The 25057-nt window shown below is 49.8% G+C and overlaps 1 protein-coding gene across 1 annotated transcript in view; it reads left to right on the forward strand.

Moving 5' to 3' along the window:
- The window catches only part of DNAH17 (dynein axonemal heavy chain 17), a 15539113-nt gene that overhangs the window by 7749917 nt on the left and 7764139 nt on the right, over positions 1–25057 (forward strand). The window lies entirely within an intron of this gene.

Raw genomic sequence — 25057 nt, forward strand, 5'->3', positions numbered from 1 at the left:
CCAGATTGAACACCAGCATCCCTTGGCAATTGCAACCCATGCGATCAGAGAAAAGATGCTTCGGTGAGGACAGCAAGGTCCTGGTGACTCCCCAAGCAATAGAGATTCATGGGACATCTGTAGCAATAAGGAAAGCCCACTGAAAGTTAAAGTTGCCTTCAGGGGGACCCACAGGCCAACGGAACAAGGATCGCAAAGGGCCCTCAAGAGGGATCACAAAATACTAGCCCACGGAACACTTGTGGAGTGCTGGCTGGTAATCTTCAGTGGAATCACTGCTTGGGGTCTGTACTACAAGTAGCCCAAAGCACCGCTTCAGGGGTCTCCGGAAAGCAGATGCTTTTGCAAATGGACTCGGTGACCAGGGGTTCGGGTTGCACGTCCCCACGAGAAATACGGGTCTCAGGTTTGCTGAGCAGACTAGTCGACCTCGGGCACGCTTGGAAACCAACCTCCTGTGTTGCAAAAGTCCTCGGAGTCCTTGAAGCTTTGGATAGTCAGGACAGAAGGGTGGATACACCCATGTCAATGTCCTTTGTCCAGTTTCGCACCAGAGCAAGAGCAAATGGCTCCTGCAACTGGTTTGCATTGCACCCTCTCACATACAACCCAGCACCCTGCCTTAAGGATTGATAAGGCCTGCCATAGGGGTGATTGATATGTTTATATGTGAAGTGATAAGGTAGATATAGTGTACCTTTATCTAAGTAAGGGGGCATGGACCACCTTACACAGGTTGCAGTAGCAGACCTGTGGTGTCAATTTGGTTGGCCTCTCAGGGGTGGCATAATACATGCTGCTGCCCCTGGGAGGCCTCTGGGGTACCTATGCGGGGTACCTATGCCCTAGGTATATAGCATACCTATACTAGGGAGTTATAAGGGTACCCCAGAATCCAACCTGGAGTGTACCTAAAGAACAAATGTATCAATTTAGAGGGGATAGAAGCTAGGCTGGTGTCTTGAATAGCAAGATCTCAGCCAGACTAAGTCGAAAACAAAGAAACGTCAGCAAAAAGTGGGGGTAACTATAAGAAGCAGATCCTAATCTCCTACATATGCATTCTGCTGTTTCATGCCAATTTTTTTCATTGTTGTCCATGTTGCAAAGAATTTCATTCTTTTTTCGCACACTGCTCCCACACTATCATCGTTTTTTGATGGTTCTGCGTTGTGGAGCAGAATAGTTTCACATTAGAAAACTGACGGCAGCGCTCCGGGAGGTACTTATATGGCTCCACTGACATCACATCTGTGGAAGACGCCAGAGCGGAGCCATGCGGTGCCATCTCCCGGCACGCAGAGGTACTGCTGAGAATTCTCCGGAGCCAGACTGATGCCTGGAGGATATTCTAAGTTAAGGAATCTGCGGCTAGATTGTGTCTCTACCAAATACATTGTTACCGAAGGTAAGTAACTTGTTCTTTAGTACCCATGCCCTAAGGACTACTAAGGACTTACAGGGGTGCTAAAGTCTGCTCCAATTGTGTTACAATTAGACATTTATCTGTTACCTGGGGAAAGAGCACTGGCCTGGGGGCATTTTTCTCACAATCCTTAAACGCTAGAGCTGAGAAACTCAGCGGCTGGCACCTAACAGATCACAATTTGCAGTTTCAAGCAGAAGTGACACAGGCAGTATTCCAACAATGGGGAGAACCCTGGCTCCCTCTTTTTGTCACAGTTGAGAATGTGCTACGTCAGGACTCCTGCATGCTGGAGTTTCCAAAGCAGCTCTTGCTCTTGCTCAGAGACACCGCTGGGCCTAAGTCACTCTAGTGACAACAGATTAGGCCAGGAGAGTGTGATACCCGGAACTCCTGGTCATGATCATCTGTCCTCGGATCAAGCTACAGCTAAAGCTTCTGAAAGACCTTTTGTCGGATCAGCAGGGCAGGATTTCACCTGGGCCTGCACATGCTTGTAGATTGAGCGTCCTTCCATTAAATCAGTGTACGGCATTCTTTGGGATATATTTTTGGATATTTTTGGATTAGTTTGGCACATAAAAGTAGACCTTTTACACACAAATGTTCTGAAGTTTTTTTGTTTGTTCTGTGAAGGCTTGCCTTGGGCACTGTTTATGGCTATTTATCAACTCTTTTGGCTTACTTGCAGTTGGAGAATATGCCCTAGTTATGTACATCAGAAGATGTGATGAGATTTTTAAAAGATTTTCAGCATTCACTTCCTCCAAAAACATTTGTGATGCCCCAGTGTGATTTCAATTTGTTCCTCACATTCTTGATGTTCTCATTGCCATACCATCAGTTAGCCATGTGAGAACTCCAGTATCTCTGTTTAAATCCTCCTCACCCCACCCTCTTCCCTGGTACGTTGGTTTAGAGGATCCGAGCTTCCTTTCTACTGAAAATAGTTAATCCTTTCATATCAATCAATCAATCAATCAAGGACATTTATAGAGCGCACTACTTACCCGTAGGGTCTCAAGGCGCTGGGGGGAGGGGGGGTGCCGTTACTGCTCGAACAGCCAGGTCTTCAGCTTCTTCCTGAAGGAGAGGTGGTCTTGGGTCAGGCGCAGGTCGGTCGGGAGGGAGTTCCAGGTCTTGGCGGCCAGGTAGGAGAAGGACCTTCCTCCTGTTGTCGCTCTTCGGATGCGGGGGACGGCAGCGAGGGCGTGGTTGGCTGAACGGAGGTGGCGTTTGGGAGCGTGGAAGTTGATTCGGCTGTTGAGGTAGCTCGGGCCTTGGTCGTGTAGGGCTTTGTGTGCGTGGGTGAGGAGGCGGAAGGTGATTCTTTTGTTGACGGGGAGCCAATGCTGGTCTCTGAGATGTCCGGAGATGTGGCTGGTTCGTGGGATGTCGAGGATGAGTCTGGCTGAGGCGTTCTGGATCCGCTGGAGTCTCTTCTGGAGCTTGGCGGTGGTACCGGCGTAGAGGGCGTTGCCGTAGTCCAGTCGACTGGTGACGAGTGCCTGGGTGACGGTCTTCCTGGTCTCGGTGGGGATCCACCAGAAGATCTTCCGTAGCATGCGTAGGATGTTGAAGCAGGCCGAGGAGACAGTGTTGACTTGCCTGGTCATGGAAAATGAGGAGTCCAGGATGAAGCCCAGGTTGCGTGCGTGGTCTGTCGGCTTGGGTGCGGTGCCCAGGGCGGGAGGCCACCAGGAGTCATCCCAGGCGGAGGGCGAAGAGCCTAGGATGAGGACCTCCGTCTTGTCTGAGTTCAGTTTCAGGCGGCTGGTCGTCATCCACTCGGCTACCTTTTGCCACTCGGTCTTGCAGGCCTTTTTGGTCAGAAAAATTTCACAGTACCACCTCCTTGGGTGGTATTGCTGTGGTATCTACTCACAGGGCGAGGAATCTGCAGTTAGAAGTATCCATCAGAACAAGTTGCTTACCTTCGATAACAATCTTTTTGATGGATAAGCTATCTAACACAAGATTCCTCGCCAGCCCCCCAATCACCCTGTTCTGTGAAACAGGACTCTTTTCTATTTGAAAAGGTGCCTCTCTAGAGATCTGCACACTTGTCATAGCAATTTGCTCATGGGCTCTGCCTCTAATGGCCCCTACAGCCTAGAAAGAAACTGACGTTAGCGCACATGAGTGATGCTTATTTGCGGCTCCATGTGTCCCCTCAGGAGTCGAATGGTGTTGACGTGGAGGTGCATGACGCCACCTGCCAGCATGCAGATTGAAAAGTTTCCGAATCCAGTCTGATACCGGAAGAATATTCTCAAGTTGACGAACCTGTGGTTAGACAAGGTATCGCCAAAAAGATAATTGCCGAATGGAAGTACCTTGTTCATTAATGCAAAACACGAGAGAAAAACAATGAACTGTTTCTACACATAAATAACATCGACATGTTTACGGAGGCTCAGCTGAACGACCTTGCAATGTTGCAAGATCAGAACATCCTTTACTAGGGATAATAGTGAAACATCATTTGTTAGATGCAAGCAGAGACCATGGTTTGCAGCTGAAGTAAAATGATTTTCTGAAACGAAATGAGAACATGAATTATGCAACCTAATGCGTCCAAACGTAGTTTAGGCACCATATTTTAAATCTGTATAACAGCCACTCTAGTGCATGCCATGATAAAATAGTTGTGCTGCTGGCTTCTGTAAAGGGTCAGTCTCAAATTTCAGCTTCATAAAGAAATGCCAACACTCCCGATTATGTGGAGGGCGGGGGGAAAGGGGGAGACTACCGATGTCAAGGCTAGTTTCCCAACTCCCTATTCCTGCTTGCAGAACCCGATTCCTCAGCGGGCTTAAATTGACAGGGACTAATCTTGCGTGACTCAGAGCATGCACTGCCAATAACCTGCTCCTGTAGGCTAGGACACAAAAATTTTATCACGCTTTCTGCTTGCGCTTTCTCCGTGCTCCTGACAAGCACTAAAGGCGAAAAAGTATATTTGCACTAGAAGTCAGTAAATGAAATACCTTCTCCCGGTTATTTTTTTCTTTTAATCTCCCACTTTTCTCTTCTAAAATGTTGCCATGCATCTATCTGCTGTCTATTTATCCCTAGCTCCCTCTTTTCTACCCTTTCTTTATAGGCTGCTTGACACCAGGAGAGGGACTTTGTTTCCATTCCCATGTTGGGAGCCAGGAATACACGTTTGGATTAGGCAAAGTTCTGTGCTTCCACAAAAATGTGTTTTCCCTCCACGCAGCTGTGATCATTTTGTTTTTTAATATTACCTACCTTTTTAGGTCTCGCTGATCCAGTGCGCATGCGCTCAGCGAGTCATATAGTAAGCCGCTTTTGGAAGTGCTTCCAAAGCGACGACCAGCTTACCTGCACAGGACTTTTTCGTCGCGCACGCGCACAACTCGCGTTTTTTTTTCTTAAAATTCATTTTTCCCGGCCCGGCCACGCGGGCAATGCTTGTTTTGTAAATGTATGCACTCAGGCACCGCTTTCCCTCCCACAGCACCTAAACACCGCATCCATGCTTGGGGCCGCAGAGAGGAATTCCCTCCCACCTCTCCCCCAGTGTTGCCAGATTTTTAGACCCGGTCCAAGCCCAAAGCCGCTCAAAAAGAAGCCCAAAAGAAGCCCAATCAGACCAGTTCCAGCCCAAAAACCAGCCCAAATTAGCATGTCTCAAATTATGCACAAATTGTCATCAGAAACAATTTTAAGGACAAATATACATTCTATATTACCAACAGGTTTATCTTGGCCGTCACTGCTGGGACCAATCAGTATGTGAGAAGGAAATGAGCGAGTAAAACTTGCACAATTAGCATTCTCACAAACTATTCCCCATTAATCAGACCACTGTAAATGTGCACTATCCACAACACAGTTATGTGCATGTTATTATTAGATAAATGTAAATAACCATTAGGGACTTATTTCAATTTGTCTAGTAATAACCGAAGCAAAAACATTACGGAATAAGTACCATTTATACAAGATACTTGGGCATTTTTTATATTAGACAAAAAGTCTGCTGTATATATCGGGGAATAACATGTGAACAACTTTTTTGGGAGCGATTCTGCACACTTTTGCCCCCATAATTTCCTCTAGGTAGGGCTAGGAGAAAAGTTCACGAGCATAATTGGAAATGAGCAGTTTAGGGGCTCATACTGTAATAAGTGAAAAGTGGAAAACCAGGCACAAAAACAATTGCAATGGACATTTCTCGACCATTTGCAGTGGATATTTCTCGTCTTACACCAGTTTAATGCGACAATATAGTGTTCTTCTTAGAAGAATTGCACTATCTCCCATGCATGCATATATCAGCCCTTGCCCAAAGGTTAAAACCATAACAAATCTCATTGTTGTGGAATTCATTATTTTAGTTTCCGCAGAGTAGATCCTGAACACTGACTTGACCCTTCCAAGTGCTTTGTAAACTGATAAAAGCTTGACAGGCAAAATCAGCAACGTCTACAGGCAAGGCTGGCAGGTGGCAGCTGAGGGTGGGAGAAGTCTGTGGGCAGTTTTAAGTTAATACCACCCGGGACCGTCCGTAACCCAGACCCACTTACCGGAGGTCGAGGAGAGGTACCCCCGGAGTCCGGACTCAGTCAGTCAGCTGAGCTCACGCACTCACTGTAGTGCGGCTGCGGCGTCGTGACTCTCACTCACGGCAGGTGCCACCGTCGGGCTGTGCTGTGGGGCAGGGCCTGGGCTTCTAAAGGTCTAGCTGGGGCTTCTAAGGTCTACCAGGGAATGGGCTCCCTCAGGAGGGTGGTCTGGTGGACTGTTCATGAAGACTGAACCTGGTTCCCCAGAACCAAATTCGGCAGCTCTGGCGTAGTGCCACATCCCCCAATGAACACCATACTATCCCACTGAGACACCCACACTGCCTTCAGCTACAACCCAGTTGTGCCCGGCTATATATACCTGGATGCAGCTCAATTCAAATTATGCACAAGAGTGATATGCTGCCTGGAAAAAAAAGTACCTTCCTGGAAAAAGCTAACCCTCATATGGATGCAAGATTAAGTAAAGCATGTGAAATGTAAGTAGAATAACATGGCTACCTTAACACTTTTATACTCATTATCCAAAAATCAAGAGTGTTTTTACTGAAACTTTAAGCATCACTACAGATCCCTGGAGGGACCAGTATCACGGTCCATTGCTTATATCCTATTAACCGTGAGCAGTATGGTTTAAAAAGACTACATTCCTAAACACAGAGCCGTGGTACGCATTTTATAAACTAAAATAAGGAAAAAAGCGGATGAGGATCACATTAATCGGTTTCCACTCCACCCATCAACCAGGTATTGCAGTACCTCCAGGAATGGTGCACCTCATCACCCAGGGAAAACAATGCTGTTCAAAGAAAGAGGAGAAAACAAAAAGCAGTGCTTCGCTGGCAAACTCTGTAAAGTGGCACTACTGTTTTTGGGTGTTAATAAAACGAATCTGGCCACTTTGTGATCGCTCTGTAATGCTTTAGTTATTTATTTTTCGTATTTTGAACCCTGAGAGTGCAAAAAAGATGATCAGAAGGACAGAGTTTGACACATATGGGTACAGATGGGTGGATGTCAGGCAGTGGAATACATGTATAGACTTTTTTTTCCTAGCTACTTCATCTGTTCCATCTGTTGTCTGCCTGTTGTGCAAACTTGTGCAAGAAATGTGGCCTCAATCAAAGTAAGGTCATCAAGGAGTAAGAGGCCCGAGGCTGCACTTTGGAAAATGTCAGAAAAGCTTCCAACGAAAGTTTCTTTCTTTTTTGGATCCATTTCACAAGGGAACGAAGCACCGTTTCAGCGAGAGAGACAGATAGAGACATGGCAGCTGACAACGGCAGATGAGGAAAAGTGGACATTTCAAAACTAAATTGTTCATACCTTAATACACTGGCAATTAAAGAACCTCCCCAACAGAAGCAGGCTGCACGATCGGGCATTGACCTGCTCTTTGCTTGCCGCTCCCGAGATGCTACACGAATGACGGGCAGCTCCCCTGGCCCCCCCATGGCAGGCCACAATCAGTGATGGATGCGTGCCAGACAGAGACGGTACAGACCTGGCTGCCTTCTGCTCTAGGGGTGGGCGGGGTAATCATGTGCCTGCGGCCTGCACAGAGGCAGGCCCATTAATCATCGGACCTCCAGGCTCCAGTTCGTGACTGCTCGTGACTCAGAGAGGTGTGTGATTGTGGGCGCCCGCCCAAGCTACTTTTTTTGCGCACAAGACCACAAAAGTAGCCCAAAAAGTAGCCCCCCGCCTGGCATGGGTTTTTCCCGCACAACTGGGAAAAAAGTCGCCCAATTGTGCGGGAAATAGCCCAATCTGGCAACCTTGCTCTCCCCCGCTGCTTCCTGCATCATTTCCCACAAGCCGACCGTAACAGATTCCTAGCCCGCCACTAACCGATGTTCCTGAGCGGAAGCGCTGCAGAGCTCTAGGCGCTATGCACCCGTTGGCACTTGCAGAGTAGACTCTGAGCTAGACAGTGTACCAGAAGTGGTTTTCTTGGCGCTTACTTGGCAACCCATGAAAAACATGCATGTCTTTTGTGCTATTACTAGCGAGGAGTGAACTGAAGGGTTCTTAACAGGTCGGGTCGGTGCTCTCAGCTGTGCCAGCCTTTCATATAGGCAGTGTGTGGCCTTATACAGCGCCCGTGCTCCCGGAGACTGGCAACACTGCCACGGCTCAGTATCCTGCTCCGCAAGCTCCAAGCACACACGCATCCATGCTTGGGGTCGGAAGAAGGAATTCCCTCCCACCTCTCCCCGCTGCTTCCTGCATCATTTCCCACAAACCGACCTTAACAGATTCTTAACTGAACTGTACCAGCTGTGCTGACGACCCTGGCACCCTGTGACCCTCTGCATCTCAGCGGCAGTGTAAAGCCTTGTTGGTTCTAGTGTGTGTTTTTAAACATATGTTACTAATTTAATGGATGTTACCAATGCAAACATGTTTTCAAATGTAATTTTTGGATGCTGAAGTACTTCGAACCCTATTTGGGCATAGTCCTCATCATGGAATAAAACTTTTACCATGATATTTAGGTAGGCATTTAGTACACAATCAAATCTTCATAACTCTATTTGTCTAAGAAAGTAATTTTTATAAGGTTGCGCCTATTCAGCGCTTGTTTTTGTGTAGTCACGGGTAGATTAACAAATTTAGGCCTACGCTGCGACGCCAACCTGGGCCCCCCAGTTCCCGAGTTGACAGCTCTTTTCATTATGCCACCTCCTCTTCAACTGTTTGCTGTTGGGCTCCTGTCATTTTAGGCTGGTCAAAGGTATTTCGGGCCTGCCCACGGTAAGGGGGATTTCTATGATAATTTGGAGCTCTCTTAAGGGGGTCACAGCAGGCACAGAGAGAAGGGTCTCTATGTCTCTGGGCTTGAAGCTCCCTTAGAGGCATGCAGAAATAAAGAGGTGGAATGCTGTCACTCACTCTGCCTGACGGAGAAAGACACCTATATGTTTCAACTCTATGCATATTTTATTTATTTATTTATAAACCCCACTCCCAACCGCCATAAATAATATCCTTTACCAAATAACTTTGTATTAATGTAAATATGTTTGTATTCATTTTGTATGTGTGTGATGCATGTATTTGTGTGATGTATGTCTTTTTGGTATAAGATTTGTTTTTGTTTTTATTATCTGTGTAAAAATGTTAGTCGTTATTACATTTTTTTTTTCTAATTTTGCATTTTAGTCCTTTTTAGGTTTAGCTGAGCCAACCCCACACACACAACTCCACACACACACAACTCCACACACTCACAACTCCACACAACCCCACATACACACAACCACACACACAACCACACACACACAACCCCACACACACAACCACACAACAACCGCACACACACAACCCCACACACAACCCCCCCCACACACACCAAGTCCCCCCACACACAACCCTACACACATACACACACAACCCCCCCACACACAGACCCCCCCACACAACCCCACACACACACAACCCCACACACACAACCCCACACACACACAACCCCACACACACACACAACCCCACACACGCACACAACCCCACACACGCACACAACCCCACACACGCACACAACCCCGCGCACACAACCCCACACACACAACCCCACACACACAACCCCCCACACACACAACCCCCCACACACACGCCCCCACACACCCCCCCACACACACCCCCACACACACTCAACCCCCAACACAACCCCCCCAAAACAACACCCCCACACACAACCTCCCACACACACAACCCCCCACACACACAACCCCCCCCACACACACAACCCCCCACACACACAGAACTCCACACACAACCACACACACACACAACCACACGCACACAACCACACACACACAAACCCACACACAACCCCCTATCTGTCTGTCTGTCTGTTGCCCTCACTCAGTCTGTCTGTCTGTCGCCCTCACTCTGTCTGTCGCCCTCACTCTGTCTATCTATCGCCCTCACTCTATCTATTGCCCTCACTCTATCGCCCTCACTCTATCACCCTCCCTCTTATCGCCCTCACTCTGTCTATCTATCGCCCTCCCTCTTTCGCCCTCACTCTGTCTGACTGTCGCCCTCACTCTGTCTGTCCCCCTCACTCTGTCTGTCTGTCGCCCTCACTCTGTCTGTCTGTCGCCCTTACTCTGTCTGTCTGTCGCCCTCACTCTGTCTGTCTGTCGCCCTCACTCTGTCTGTCTGTCACCCTCACTCTGTCTGTCTGTCGCCCTCACTCTGTCTGTCTGTCGCCCTCACTCTCTCTGTCTGTCGCCCTCACTCTGTCTGTCTCCCTCACTCTGTCTGTCACCCTCACTCTGTCTGTCGCCCTCACTCTGTCTGTCGCCCTCACTCTGTCTGTCGCCCTCACTCTGTCTATCTAGCGCCCTCACTCTGTCTGTCGCCCTCACTCTGTCTATCTAGCGCCCTCACTCTGTCTATCTAGCGCCCTCACTCTATCGCCCTCACTCTGTCTATCTATCGCCCTTACTCTATCGCCCTCACTCTGTCTATCTATCGCCCTCACTCTGTCTATCTATCACCCTCACTCTTATCGCCCTCACTCTGTCTATCTATCGCCCTCACTCTTATCGCCCTCACTCTGTCTATCGCATCACCACAGCATCACTCAGCATCACCACAGCATCACTCAGGGGCACCACAGCATCACTCAGGGGCACAACAGCATCACTCAGGGGCACCACAGCATCACTCAGGGGCACCACAACATCACTCAGGGGCACCACAACATCACTCAGTGCCACCACAGCAACAATCTGTGCAACCATTCAACAACAACTGGTTCAAATATGTTCTCTCAATGTTTCAAGCTTTATTACAAATGTCACAAAAAGATGTTAATATTTCACTTCTGTTCTTGGATTTTCGTCACAATAAAATACACTGAACATAATCTTCACAAAAGTTATTTACAAAAGTTTAAGCTATTGCCATTATAAATTACATTAACTTTTATTTAAGTATTAATTATAAAAAAAAATAAAAGCCATTGTTATTTGTAATATCAATACATCTAAGTCTCGCAAGTACAGCACATATTGCATTACTAATGCTATCGGTGTCACATTTGCAAAAGTTATACCCATTGGCATTGTAAATGACAAAGCTATTAATTTCACTGTTTTCAAAACCAACAGAAATAAAATATTTGTCATTTACAATATCAATAGCTCAAACTTTCCTAATGCGAGACCTATTGCATTGCAAATGCTTGTTTTTGTATTCCTGATATAGCCGAATTTCGTCAAAACAGGACTATTATAGTTCACATTGTAGACTGTTACTTTGCAATCAGGGAGAATGATATTGGCCTTTCATAATAAATTAAAACTAACAGCTTCATACTGAGAGAACAAACCGTACTTTTTTTAATACAAATGAAAAAAAATCCATTATAAGCCTATTTTATGTCAATGAAAGTCATAGGCTTCAATATGGTTGACTTATGCTATGACTTGTATAATCTGCCTTCTAGTTTTAGCCACGCTATTGTTTACAATATTTTGTCCTTCTAGTGCCCTTTCTGTTTAATGGATTTGAGGATTGGTCGATTTGTGAAGGTGAGCAGAGTGAATAGGCATATTTGAAATTACAGTTATTGCGAATCTCACTAGAAGCGAATGAAATTTACGCAGGGAATAGATTATGGCGACTGAGTGAGAAGTCTATGTATATGCCCACCTTGAGACACCTATCTTTGAACCCTTTTATGAATCTGTGTAGTTGATTTTAGAAAGTCTGACGTACAGCATGATTGGCATATGTTAAGTTTTACATTTATAATGGAATCCAACAATAAGTGTGTGCTCTTGGCTCACTCAGTTTATGGTTGCACTCACTTGTGCTCATAAAATGAGAGGATGGGTTCTTGGTGACTGAGTATATTTTTGAGTTCACGCTAGGTTTATGATCAAGGGCCTGGAATGAACTACAGTCTATAGGGGAGAAACCCTGGTATAGTTACACAGGTTACACAGATGGAGAGATAAACAGTGTTGCCTTTAATTTATCTAAACACAAAGGCTATTTACATTCTGCGAAAATTCAATGTACTAATCCATCCACAAAATCACTTCTTGTAACCACATTGCAGCTTGCCAGTCTGAGAATATGAAAGCATACAATGTAATGTTTGTTTGTTTGTTTGTTTTATTGTTTTATAGAGCACGAACTTGACCCTAGGGTATCAGAGCGCTTTACAAGGGAAACATAGCTGTGTCCAATAGAAAGGAATCACAATAGTTAAGCGAACACGTTTGAAAACAGTTTACATATAATTAACTCCAGATAAGGCCCCTGATTTCTTGAAGAGGTAGGACGGTATTCCAAAGGGAGGCACTAGTCTGTATTAGGTCAAGGTCTGTGTATTGGTCAAGGACTAAGAATTGGCAGGAGGCAGCATTTAGGAGAGGAATTTACCCATAAAGAAGGGTTTGGCCTCCTTTTTGAAGCGTGCCAGAGAAGGGATTCTTCTGATGGCGTGTGGGAGAGAGTTCCATATTCTTGGAGCGGATCCAGAGAAAGCCCGGTTATAAGTTTTTTGTTTTTTTTCTTGAACCATGCGGGTTGGAGTAAAAGGCTCCTGGCGGAACGGGAGTTTCTGCTTCGGCCGGATACCGCAAGTTTCTGTGCAAGGTAGGCAGGGGAGTTGGAGTATAAAGCTTTGTGTGTGATGCAAGCCAGTTTGAGTTGGATTCTGGCCTCGAGCAGGAGCTAATTCAAAGCTTTCAGGTGTGGAGAGATATGATCAAATTTTTTTGAGCTTGTAAGAAGTCTGGTGGCGGCATTAAGGCAGGCTTTTAAAGGTGCCAGGGAGATCTTGGGTAAGCCTGAGAGAGTGGAACAACCGTATTCCAGTCTAGAGATTGTGAGAAGTTGGCCTTATATATGATGCTCACTAGTTCTAGTGATCACCTTGTATCAGTACAAACAACCCTTATGGTGATTGGTTGGAAGTCAACCTTCTAGACCAGCTATCCTAATGGTAGCATGGACAAAGCAGTCTTAGGCTAAACTCTTTTGGCACGTGAAGCCAGCTGTTTTACTACATATAACCCCTTGAATACCAAGTGAAAGGACACCACACAGGTTGTTATGAAAATAAACAATATATTTATTACTAACAAAACACCTCTGAACTTTTTATGAGATCAGAGGGTTAAGCACAAGACAAGACTCTTAAGAAAAATACGATAAGTTCCACAACTTACAATGGTGCCCTAGGGGCACGACAAACCATATACAAAGTAAATGGTATAAGGAAATCGATTGAGGAATTGAAGGTGTCCAGAGGCTGTAGGATCGCTGGGACTACACTACCCTAACCTCGGGTAAGGAGCAGGAGGGCCACGGGACGCGTGGCTAGAGTGTGAACTCACACGCGAGATGCGGGACAAAGTCAATGGACACTACAAGTTACGAAAAGGTAAGTAAAAGACAGTTCCGACTGGTTAAGACTAAAACGACAGGATATCTGGACACTAGGAGAGTCAATATACCCTTGAGCACCGAAATGCTCTCGTTACCTCACCCACGGGCTGCGGGTGCATAGGTGTGAAAGTGTGTCGGGTTTCCGCCTCGAAGTCTATGGAGCCTTGAAGAAAGATGCTGCAGGCGACCAGGTGGAAGATGTCCGGTGCAATCCAAGGGTGGATCGAGGAAGATGGAGACCTGAAAGCAGAGGGGACAATGTTCAAAGTCACTAGCAAGTACCCCGAGTGGAACCAGGAAGGAACCAGATGCTGTCATCGCGATCAGGCGAAGAGTGGACGCTTGACTCTGCAGCCACATGGACCAGGAGGTGTCTTTGATGACCAGGATGGAGGCACGAGCTGTCCCACACAGGCTCTCGCTGTCGGCGGTGTCGGATCCGGATTCGGAGTCAACAGGAGTCCGGATCTCGTCGGCCTCTGTAGTCTGGTTCCGCCGGGAAGGACGACAAAGTGAACCGCTAGGACGCTTGATGGTGCCTGCTTGTGCAGGGTGGTCACTCCTTGGCCACAAGGGAGATTTCTTCAGTCTTCTGTGGAGCAGAACGTCGAAGTCCAGAGTTTTTTCTTGTAAAGTTGTTCAGGATTATCTGATTTGGAATGGGACCAGCTCCTACCTTTATTCTCCTAAAGGAGGCTGTACTGTGACTAGGTCCCTCCTATGGGTGGGACCAGGAAGGGGGGTGGTTACACCCCCTGTCCTTTGTCCGGTTTCGCGCCAGAGCTGGGGCTGGAGTGCCCCAGCAACTGGTTTGAACCGGGGTATGCACAGGGACAGTACTCCTTAGTCACTTTTTGACTAACTTTTTCGATCTTTTCAAATCGTAAGACTATCGGTGCCGGTAGGGATGCCTGGGTTCAAGCCCTGTGCCGATTGCAAAAGACTGTCAATTAACGACCCCCATCGCCGGTGCCTGTATTGCCTTGGGGTAGACCATGATAACAAGTCGTGCCCCGACTGTAGGGCCTTGATGTCGAAGGCTAAGCAGGAGCTGTCCCGTAAGCGCCTCGAGCTCCGGCAGTCGGCCCCACGCCGTTCACGGTCCAGGTCGAGGTGGAGGTCTAAGGACCGGTCGTGGGGCAACAGTCATTGCAGCTCTGTGAGTCAACACCATTTGTCGGGCTCCAAGTCCTCAGGTAAGAGGCACAAGAAGTCGAAGAGACGACATCGCTCTTCCAACTCCCCTGACGCATGCGCGATGCGGCCGGGGGTTCGGGCGACACCGCCCACGCGGCTCCACCGCAGGCGCCACTGCCAGCTCCATACCCGCCGGTCCCTGGGCTGATCGCGACGCCGGAGGAGATCGATGCCTTCCTCATGGCCATGAGGTCGCTCTCTACTCCGTCGGGTCCCGCTGTGGCGCCTTCGGGCCCCACGGCCCCGGCTGGGAGCCCAAGCAGGCTGAGGGCTTCGGCCCTGGCACAGTCGGGTGCTTCGGCATCGGCGCCGACTTTGGTCCCGATGCCGCAGGGCTTCACCGGATCTGGGTCCGGATCCGAGTCGCCGCTGGTCGACCGTACGACCCCTCCGCCGGCGCCGACCCCCAGGGTGTCACCCCCGACGACGTCATCCCCGGTCCCTCCCTCGGCCCGGATCCGGCGTCGGACCGGTGTCGCTCGACGCCGCATTCGACGCCGAGAGAAGAGCATTTCTTCTATGATCCGGCCTCATCCTTTGCACCTGACTATCAGGAGATGGGAGACGAGGAGGATTGGGAGGGGTCTGAGGACCCTCTGGCACGGGAGTGCCAGTCGTATCAGGACTGGGCAGTGGATCTAGGGGAGGCCAGTGGTTTGGACATTTCCCCCGACACTGGCTTTGTCTCCCCTCTTACCGTGGCTACGGAGGAGGGGGCTGCTTACAGCGTGGTGCTGACTAGGGCGCCCAAGGCCTTGGGTCTTGAACTCCCCGCCGGGGCCATGAGGACTAACCTCCTTACCGAGGTCCTTAAACCGTAGGCCGTTTAATGAGGTCCTTTCTGACATTTTATTGGGCACTTGGTCCAGGCCCGCTACAGGTCTGCCTGTAGATCGGAACGTGGCTAGGCGCCACCGCCCGGTCCCGGGCGACCCTAGCTTCCTGTCCACCCACCCCACCCCGAGAGCCTGGTTATCCAGGCCTCTAACTCCCAGACCGCATTCCCGACTGCTCCACCTGATCGGGAATCCAAAAGGTTGAGCAATTTGGTAAGAAGCTGTTCTCCTAACTTAGTTTGGGGTTGCGGTCGGTCAACACCGCTTGCCTTTTGGGCCGTTATACCCACTCTCTGTGGGACACGGTTGCGGACGTGCTGCCAGCTTGCCCGGAGAAGGCCCGGGTCAAACTCGCTCAAGCAGCAGCCCGGGATGCAGCACAGTACTCTATCCGAAGTGGGCTGGATACCACGGACTCGCTGGGCAGGGCGATTTCTACTCCGGTGGCGGTTCGCCGCCATGCCTGGCTGAGGTCTGCCAACTTTTCGGCTGATGTCCAGAATTCCCTCATGGACATGCCATTTGATGGCCGTTGCCTCTTTGGCGACAAGGCAGACAGTGCGCTTGAGCGTTTCAAGGACTCCAGGGCTACAGCCAAGTCCTTGGGCCTGTCGGACCAGCGCCAGCAAACTTCTGCCTTTCGCCCCTTTTGTGGCCAAGGAAGGGGCGCCCCCTCACAACCTGCCAGCCACGGGCCGCAGACTAACATCCAGCGTGGCGGCTGACATGGTAACCGCCGTGGCAGTGCAAAGGGACAGCGGCAAGGTCAGTCCACATCCACCCCGCAGCATCCGTCTCAAAGCATTCCTAGTCCGAGCTTTCAGGCCCATTTGACGCCAGTGGGGGAAAGGGTTCGCCATCACCTCCTTTACTGGCGCTCCATCACTTCAGACAGGTGGGTGCTGCAAATCGTCCGAAGGGGCTACTCCCTCCCCTTCGAGGCGACCCCTCAAGCCATGCCACCGCAGTACAACCGTGTGTCGGGGGATCACTTGCAACTTCTGCAAGAGGAAGTTACGACCCTCTTGGCCAAGGGGGCCATGGAGCGCGTTCCTGGGCTAGAAGTAGGGTGTGGTTGTTACTCCCACTACTTTCTGGTTCCCAAGAAGGGCAAAGGGGGCCTACGCCCTATCTTGGACCTGCGGAACATCAACGGCTTCCTCCGGAAGGAGAAGTTCAAGATGCTGACTTTGGCTCAGGTCTTAGCTGCCCTAGACCCAGAAGACTGGATGGTAGCATTGGACTTGCAGGACGCATATTTTCACATCCCCGTCCTGCGGGCCCACCGGCGTTACCTACAGTTCACGTTAGGCTGTGAGCACTTCCAGTTTACTGTGCTCCCCTTCGGCCTTACCAGCGCTCCTCGGGTGTTCACGAAAGTAATGGCGGTGGGCGCAGCTCATCTGGGCAGATTAAGGGTGTCAGTCTTCCCCTATCTCGACAACTGGTTGTTGAAGGCGGGCTCGCCCCAGACAGTCGTCAGCCACCTCGCGCCTACGGCCGACCTCCTGCACATGCTGGGGTTCTCCATCAATGAGCCAAAGTCACACCTGTGTCCCTCTCAGAAGCTCCTCTTCATCGGAGCGGTTCTGGACTCGGCGCAGTTTTGGGTTTATGCTCCTGAGCAGTGGGTTCGGGATATTCAGGCTCTGATTCCAATCTTTCAGCCTTTATCTCGAGTCTCGGTCAGGTTGTAAGTAAGTAAGTAAGTAAATGCTTTATTGTACAGTTAATAAAAACCATTACAAATAGCTTTTAGCAGTAAAAGAAAATATTCAGTTAAAAAAAAAACGGTTAAAAAGGTCGGTCTAAAACCATAAAAAGTGGGACAATGTTCATCCAGCGTTAAAGTAAATTTCTGTTTTAGATAAAGATTTGTGTATTTGTCCCAGCGCTTGCTTTCGGCAAGTGGGTTGTTCTTTCCCCTCCGGGGACGGACCGGCTATCTCCCAGAGTGTTCGTGCCTCTTGGGGAAAGTACTTTATTGTTCTTGGTCAGTATGGGTCTCTTGCCCGGTCTGAGGACTGGAGGCAGATGATGTTGTATAGGTGATGTCGGTGCCCACTTGTGCTCTCGTCGTTTTGAGCCTAGATTCTGCCACTCCGAGGTATTTTACCAGTCGGCAGGCCATTTGCACGTCGTCTCCTCTAAAGCAGCTCAAAACTGCTTCTCTGCAGGACCTGATTCCTTTGTTTAAAAATAAGGGTCTCTGTAAGTTCTTCCGTTCTTGCTGAAGCTCTTTGCAGATGGTTATGAGGTGTGTGATGTTTTCCTCGTGCATTCCGCACAGGCGTCATTTTGCTGGTTTTGATGGCCGCAGCCATGGGGCCATGTGGCCCGCTGCTGGTAGCACTCCAAGTCGTAGTTTTAAAAATGATTATTTTGTTGTTTTGGAGAATCTGTTCACCAGGTACGCCTGTGGAGTAAGTTTGTTGTATGTTTGCACAGTCAGCCAGCCATGTGCTCTCTTAGCTAATGAAGCTTTGTCTTGCAGGAGGGATTCTTTCTTGACGATTTTGTTTATGGTTTTTTTGAAACCTGACGTGCTCCCTTGGAGGTCCCATAGCTGCCTTGCCCCAAGGTGATTGATGGCATCCTCCAGGAAATGTCTTGCTGGACAGTCACTTTTACTTTGTAGATCTTTCCAGAGGAGCGCGTTAAGGGTGTTTTCCTCTCCTCTGCTTATTTTGTGCCAGGTCTTAAGGTAAGTTCCCTTTCGTGCAAGTTCTTCTTTGGCCAACCCAAATTCTAGGCGGATCTGCACCGGTGAGATGTATTTCGAAAGACCGAACATGATCCGCATTGCTTTTGAGACTATTCTGTTCAGAGTTCCTGTGTCCCTCCCTCTCATTGCTTCACTTCCATATGTGATAGATGGAATCAGCTTGGCTTGGATCACTTGTAGGAGGGGAGCGAGGTTTAGGCCAACGATTTTATTTTTGAGGTTCCTAAGTGATGCTGCTATCATTAGGCCTCCTCTTAATCTCCTCCATTTGTGGTTTAAAGCTACCCCTTTCGTCTATAATCACTCCCAGGTAACAATATTTGTTTGTGGTTTCCAGTTTGTTCGAGTCCAAGTACCATCTAAATGGTGATTTTTGCTTGCGATATTTAAGGGGCATGATTTTTGTTTTACTGTAGTTGATACAGAGTTTGTTAGCTTTGGAGTATTCCGCAGTGATGTCGAGGGGCGGTTGTAGCCCAATCTGGGTCCGACTGATCAGCACCAGGTCATCGGCGTAAAATAGGCAAGAAAGCTGCTTTCCCCCAAATTTTGGAGCATGTGAGTTATTTGCGTTTAATTTTGTGGAAAGTTCGGCCATAAAGAGATTGAATATGGTTGGCGCTAACACACAGCCTTGTTTTACTCCTGTGTAGGTTTGAATTTTCTTAGTTAAGAACTCTCCAGGACCTAGTTTGACCTGAACCCACGTGTCGCTGTGCAGGAGAATTAGCTGGTTCAGTAGATCGTCTGGGATGTTCATTCTTTTCAGTTTTTTCCACAACAGGTTTCTGTCTACCCGGTCGAATGCAGCGCTATAGTCTATGAAACACAGGTACAAGGGATAATTTCCCTCTTGCGCTGAGTCGATCAGTAGTGACAGGGCTAGGATATTGGTAGATGTCCCCAAGTTTTTCCTGAAACCGGTTTGGTTAAACAGGATTGTTGAAGTTTCTTCTACCCATAGAGTTAATTCCTGAAGTAGGAGGCCTGCATAGTACTTGGCCTCGTTGTCTAGAAGGGCTATTAGCCGATAGCTTTTGGGATCTTTTCTGTCTCCTTTTTTGTAGATTGGGGATATTATTGCCCCCCTCCAAGATTGTGGGATTGTAGATGATTGCCAGATTTTTTCGAACATTGGTTTGAGGTTAGTTGCCCAGTATTTTGGGTCCTGCTTAAATATTATTGGTGGTATTCCATTAGGACCAGGGGCTCCGTCTCTTCTACCTTTTGTGATCCTTTTAATTATTTGTTCTGTCGTGATTATTACAGCTTCATTCATTCTCAAGTGTTCTTGGTGTAGGGACGGCTATTCGTCCATCTTTCCATTGTCAGTGCCTGTTTCTTTCCCCCATTCTTTAGTCTCACAGTGCTGAAGTGGATTATCCAGTCATCTTCTGTCACCTGGGAATCAATCCCTCGGTTTTTCCCATTGATCTGAGCATTGATCTTATGCCAGAACTGAGCATTGCGATTTGTTTTGGCGTCATGTAGGAGTTTTCCCCAGAATGCCTCTTCCTCTTCCCTTTTTTGCTGCCATATTAATTTCTTGCGCTCTCCTTTTAGCTGTCTGAGCTCTTGGAGGAGGGACGGATCTGTTTTTACTCTTCGTAGAGTCCGGTTAATCGTTGTCTTCAGTGTTTTTAGCCTACTGGTCTTTCGGAAGTTGCTTCTTTTCTGTTTCGTGTTACAGCTGTTTCTTGTTCGTGTTACAAGCTCTTTTCTCTGTGCGATGTCTAATTTGTTTTACAAACGCTTCCCAGCTTGTTATCGGGTTATGTGTAATGCGTTGAGCTTCGTTGAGAGAGCATATCGCTTGCTCTAGTAATTTTTTTGGGTTGGAGACTTTGCATTGTACCCGTCTTTCATTTGATGTAAAGTCTGTACCTACGTTGTTCGAGCTGGAAGGCTTTAGTATCGCTGATATGTGCATTACTGTTTCCTGAGGCAGGTGATCGCTACAGTCAGTGAGACCGATTCTAAAGTCTACAACTCTATGGTATAGACTGCAAGATACAAAGGTAAAGTCAATGGTGGAACTTGCCTGGGTACTGTGAAATGTTGCTGACTGCGGTTGATCCCATGGAAATCTTCCGTTAAGTGCCCTAAGTCCTAGCTCCTCTAGTGTAGCCAGCAGGGTCCTTGTGGTTTTTGTGCTTCTGCCCCCCGAGGTGCAGTCTTGACGATTAGGTTCCCAAGCGAATGGGTCCTCGTCGTATTTGGTGCCCGTGACTGCTTCGCTCAGCAAATTTAGGTTAAAATCCCCTGAGATAATGTTATTCGTGAGCTCGGCCTTCATCAGTTTCACAAGTTCTTCCTTCAATTGTCGAGCTCCCTTCTTTTTCTCCCTGGGGTGCAGATAGAGGTTTTTTTTATTTTTAAATATATCCTTTATTGGGTTCACAGGATAAAGAAAGCATGAATTGTACAGTTTTCCGTTACACGAAGCTAAAAAAAAATGGTATACATGGATCACGGAGCAAAGTACAAGTTACATTGTTACATCACAATGAAATACGATGGTGGAAATATAGCTCAATCATGCCATCCTCGTTAACATGTTGTAAAGGAAAAGGTGAAGATAGTAAGAACGGGGAGGTGTGGGGTTACCAAAGTTGGAAGTGTATGGCGTGTGGCGTGATGGACACCCGATCATGCAGTGGGGGGGACTGTAGGTGGTGTCGCGGTCGGTTCGTGCTCGACCTATTAGTACAGGGGGGGCGATGCGTCATCAGTGGCGGGTGTAGTTCGCAAATGGGGGCGGGGAGGGGTGGTCTTGGTGCGAGGGGCAGCGATCGTCCCGGCTATGTGATGGGAGTGCTGGCGATGGGGCCACCATCAGCAGTGCTTGGTGTTGTGCACCTGTCTGTGTTCTCTGCTTGGGGAGGTGTGTCCTGTAGATTCTTCTAGTGTCTGGTATTTTCTGTGGAAGGAGTGTAGTGTTTCGTCCCAGAGCGCCGCAATGGGGAATTTGCGCAGCCCTGCCGTCTCCTCATTGTGAAGGGAGATACTTTCCGCTTTTGCCCAGTTGTCTAGGGAGGTGCGCCAATGCTCTGTCCTGGGCGGTTCTGCCCGTTTCCAGTGTTTAGTGATTAGCCTCTTGGCCGTAATGAGACCAAGATCCCAGAAGTGGGAGGGCACTCTGTTGTGTTTGGTTCTGTGGTAGAGGCCCAACAGGCATGCCTCCCACGTGTGAGGGATCGGCATCGCCGTGCTCCGTTCCAATATCGGTAACACTGACCGCCAGTACGTTTGGATCTGCGGACACTGCCACAGCACATGTAAAAGATCCGCCCCTTCCGTCTCGTATCTCGGGCACCCTGCCGCTGCTCCTGGAAAGTATAGGTTTATCCTGTCTGGGGAGAGGTATGCTCTGTGCAATATGTAGAACTGGATCTGTTTAAAGCGTGCATTGCGGGGGATGTTCTTGGGGCTTGCCAGTATCACTGCCCACTCCTTGTCTGTCCAGGCCTTCCCTCTGTCCACCGCCCACTTATCCCGCAGTGGTTGTAAGGTGCATTGTGTGTGTGAGAGCAGCGCTTGTGTTAGCCAGTGCACCACGTGTGTGCCATTCCCCATGACGTGCATGCATTGTATCAGTTGGTGTATGGGAGGTTCTTCAGTAATGTTTCCCCATTTCTGTGTGAACGCTCTGATTATGGAAGCGTGTTGTAAGAACTGCCCTGCCGGCAACCCTGTGTCGGCGGCGAGCGTCTCGAAGGGGAACATGGCGACGTCAGTGTATAGGTCTGCCATGGTTTCTATACCCGAGCGTGTCCACTGCTCCAGGGCCGTTTCTGTAACCACGGTCGCGGCCTTGGGAGTGCCTAGAAGTGGGAGCGCCGGGGCGTACGGTGTGGTGGGTCTGGTAAGCCGTAGGCATCGAGAGTAGCATTTTGCAGCCACTGCTACATGTAGTTGGGTGTGTTTCCTAGTGCTTGTCAGCGGGTGGAATAATGAGTGAATCTGTAGCGAGGATAGTGTGTCCACAGCTGTGGCTGTGTCCTCCTGATTTCTACCTGAGAGCCAAGCCACTACCCATTGTAGTTGCACCGCCAAATAATAGAGTTCCAGGTTTGGTACCGCTAGACCTCCATCGCTAACAGGAATGTACAATTTCGTCAGTGCTACTCTGGGTCTCCCCGTGTTCCAAATCAAGTCTCTGAGCGTGGTTTCTAATTCTCTAAAGATGCGGGCCGGGACGTATAATGTAATGTTCACAAAGTAGTATAAGAGTCTGGGCAGGACGATCATTTTCGTTAAAGTCACCCTGCTCGGCACGTTGATGGGGAGAGTCTTCCAAAAGGCGATCTGTGACCTGATAGATGTTATGGCTCGTGTCAAATTTCCATCTAAGATGTCCGGGGGAGTTCTATAAATGTGAATTCCCAGATATTTGAACGTGGTTTGGTGCCACGGCAACCTCTCGCCATTGATCCTGAGCTCAGGGTCTGGGGTGTCGGGAGCAAATGGGTACGCCCCCGATTTGGCCCAGTTAACCTTCAGGTCCGACATGTTCTCGAACGTCCGGAAGATGTCCGACAGTTCCGGCGGCAGGTGTTCAAGGTCTCTGACGTACAGAAGCAAGTCGTCAGCGTACAGCGATATTATGTGTGTACCATCTGCCAGTGGAATGCCCCATTGTGTGCCACTGCTACCCCGTCGCTCGGCGAGAGGCTCCATCGCCAGTGAGAAGAGTAGTGGGGACAGCGGACAACCTTGCCTGGTGCCCCTCCTGACTCGAATGGCCTCGGAAAGCAGTCTGCCTGTTAGACGGGACCTGGAGGGTCGGCCGAGGACAAGGGGAGAGGTCTCCGGGGAGAGCCGTCTCCAGCGATCGTACAGACAAGTAACTTCCCCCCCACAGAATAGGCACCACACAAGGATAAGATTTAACGTTCTTTATAAGTAATCTTGAAGTACGGTCGGATGGTACAAGGAGGTCTGGACTCAGGGGTCCCCTCGATTCTAGTCTCTTGGATGGGAAAGGGGTAGTGGGACAGTCTTATTACCAATCTGGTAGTTACGATGAGGTGGTGGGTAGCTCACAATCCTCGAGCTCGGCGTTCTTGAAGGACGGGTTGCGGCAGCGCCAGCAGATCCCGGAGTGGTCGAAGGTGGCAACGGTCCGCGGCAGCGCCAGCAGGTCCCGACGAAGATAGTAGTTACAACGGGTCGCGGCAGCGCCAGCAGGTCCCAACGAAGATGGTAGTTACAACGGGTCGCGGCAGCGCCAGAAGGTCCCAACGAAGATGGTAGTTACAACGGGTCGCGGCAGCGCCAGCAGTTCCCAACGAAGATGGTAGATTGCAGAGGGCCGCGGCAGCGCCAGCGGCAGGACGACAGTTCACAAGGCAGGGCTGCGGCAGCGCCAGCAGTCCGTCAAGGATGAGTTCTTCAAGGTGTCTCTCGACTCCAGGATACAACTGCCTTCCTGCTCTGGAGCTGCCCCAGTTATAGGTCTGGCGCCCTTTGATGTCCGGACCCTCGCACTTGGAGGTCGGGAGGTCCGGGATGAGGGAGTCCAGACACCCAGCAGGGGGGTGGAGCCAGCGCCCGGGGAGGCTGGGGGCGATCGGCACCTGGCGGGGGAGAGCCATCGACACTTCTTCCTCCCATTGACCTGCCAAGTGGTCCGTTCACCTCCTGGGTGGATGGTGGTGCCGGGCTGTCGGGGCCTGGCCAGGCCCAGGGTTGGGGTCGAGCTGAGGCCACGCGGCCTCGTGGTGCAGTGTCTAAGATGGCGGCCGGGCCGGGCAATGGTGCTGACGGTGGCCCGGGCCGGTAATACAGAGATGTCCGGGAGCAGGGGTCCCGTAGGGGACGGTTTGCGAGTTGCTTCTGTGGGTAGCACCTGGAGAGCCGGTACCAGGGCCCTGTCGTGCGGGGAGGGAGCGAGCCCTTCATGTGGCCTGTCCAACATGCGTCCCCCCCAGCTGAAGGCGGGGAGAGTCACCCATCTTCTTGGGGACTTTCCTCGTCAAGGCGGAAAAAGCGTGACAGGCCATCCGCGTTGGCGTGGTCCTGGCCAGGGCGGTGCTCCACAGTGAAGTCCATCCCCTGCAGGGAGATGGACCATCGCAACAGCTTGGGATTCTCCCCCCGCATCGGCATTAACCATTGCAGGGGGCGATGATCTGTTTGCACCCGAAAGTGGGTACCGAAGAGGTAGGGCCGGAGCTTCTTGAGGGCCCACACTACTGCGAAGGCCTCCCTCTCGATGGTGCTCCAGCGCTGTTCCCGGTCCAGTAGGCGTCTGCTGATGAAGGCCACTGGTTGGTCGACTCCCTCGGGGTTCAGTTGGGAGAGGACGGCCCCAATGCCATGGTCGGAGGCATCAGTCTGGACGATGAACTCTCGGCTGTAGTCGGGAGCCTGGAGCACAGGGGTGGTGCACATGGCGGCCTTCAGCTTCTCGAAGGCCGCTTGACAGTCAGGAGTCCAGTTAACTCTTTTTGGCTGGTTCTTGGATGTAAGTGCCGTGAGGGGCCCCACAATGCTGCCATAGTCCTTCACAAACCGCCGGTAGTATCCGGTGAGCCCCAAGAAGGCTCGGACCTCGGTTTGGGTGATGGGTGGTTGCCAGGACTGGATGGCAGCGATCTTGAGCTGGAGGGGGGCCACCAGACCGCTCCCCACTTGGTGTCCGAGGTAGGTCACGGACCCCTGGCCAATCTGGCATTTGCTGGCCTTGATTGTGAGGCCGGCCTGTTGGAGGGCCTGCAGGACCTCTCGGAGGTGGTTGAGGTGGTCTGACCAGTGGCGGCTGTACACTGCGATATCGTCCAGGTAGGCGGCGATGAAGTCTTCGAGGCCCGCCAATACCTGGTTCACCAGTCGCTGGAAAGTGGCTGGAGCATTTTTCATGCCGAATGGCATCACTTTGAATTGGTAGTGGCCATCC

Source organism: Lissotriton vulgaris, chromosome 7 (genome assembly GCF_964263255.1).
Source record: "Lissotriton vulgaris chromosome 7, aLisVul1.2, whole genome shotgun sequence".
NCBI classification, from domain to species: domain Eukaryota; kingdom Metazoa; phylum Chordata; class Amphibia; order Caudata; family Salamandridae; genus Lissotriton; species Lissotriton vulgaris.